Below are 1,471 nucleotides of genomic sequence, written 5' to 3' on the forward strand. Positions count from 1 at the left end.
GTAGCAAAATGTATTTTACTGCCGCTCCAGCAGCCCCGGGTGTTGGAGCTGTGAGCTGTTTGCTCAGCCCGAAGCTGGTGTAGGGATGTCTTACTAATCACTGCAGCTACCAAACGGGAGGATGTGGAGAAGGAGTCACACTGTTCTCAGTCAGGCACCATGACAGCACGAGGCAACAGCCTCCAGATAAAACACGGGAAAATCTCTTTAGATACAGGAAAAACATTTTACACCAAGAGTAGTCACTGGAAGAGTTTGTCCAAAGAAACTGTGAAATCTCCACCTCTGAAGCTATTAATAGCCGGACAGTTCCCTGAGCCACCTGCTCTAACCGCGTTCTACTCTCAGTGGAAAGTCGGATTACGTGACCCATGGGAGGGAGGCTGCGGGCCAACACGCCAGCCCGTGAGGCTCTGACACCCAGACTAGTCTGCGTTTCCGTCAGCAGATGGCAATATCAGCTAAATTACATGTTTCAGTCTAGCAAAGCATTGCGCATTACCTGTCTGGGGAGGCAATAAAGTGTCAGGGAAGGCAATAAAGAGGTGGGGAAATTAGAGATTACATCCACGGGAATGCCTCACGCCCTGCTTTTACTGTGCCTCCTCCCAGCCAGGTCCCGAACTGATCCCAAACAGAGTCCAAACAAATAGAGCCCAAACACGCAGGCAGCTTTGGCAGAGCGCAGCCAGCACTCCCAGAACTGCCGATTGCGACAGCGGTCAGGCCACCCGGTGTCAGCGCGACGAGAGCGGACGGGACAGCGGGCACAGCCCCGGGACAGCGGGCACAGCCCCGGGACAGCGGGCACAGCCCCGGGACAGCGGCCCTTGGCCGGGCAGCCCGGGGCTCCCGAATATTGCAGCTGCACGGCACGCGGGGCTGCGAGACGACTCCTTAGAAATCAGGAATCAGTGACTTTGAAGCCAAATTAAGGCGCTTTTCCCAAATCCAAAGGTTTTTAAAGCGACTTTTGGTGTCTACAAACTACGCGATTAACACTCTCGGGGCGGACGATGCCGCTGGCCGGCTGCCGGTGCAGCTTGGGCGGGATGGTCCATCCCGGAGGGGCACGGCTCCGTTCCCACACCGGGACGAGCTTCCCCCCGGGGCCTCACAGAGCACTGCCCCCCCCCGCGCCCTGTGCGGCGCGGAGCGGCCGTGGCGCGATGGGCGCCTCGCTCGCCGCCACCGGGCCAGGCCGCGCTGGGGAGGCGGTGCCGGGGGCGGTGTTTCTGGGCGGGCGGTGAAGGGGGAGGTGTTTATGGGCAGGCGGTGAAGGGGGAGGTGTTTCTGGGCGGGCGGTGCGGAGGGCGGTGTTTCTGGGCAGGCGGTGAAGGGGGCGGTGGTATCGAGGAGGGTGTTCCTGTTTTGGCCGTGCGGGGTGAGGCGGTGCCGGGGGCGGGCCGGCGGTCGCGGTTGGCGGCGGCGCTGGGGCGGCCCTCGGCCTCTCCTCGAAGGGGCTGGCGGC

Source organism: Anomalospiza imberbis, chromosome 1 (genome assembly GCF_031753505.1).
Source record: "Anomalospiza imberbis isolate Cuckoo-Finch-1a 21T00152 chromosome 1, ASM3175350v1, whole genome shotgun sequence".
NCBI classification, from domain to species: Eukaryota; Metazoa; Chordata; class Aves; order Passeriformes; family Viduidae; genus Anomalospiza; species Anomalospiza imberbis.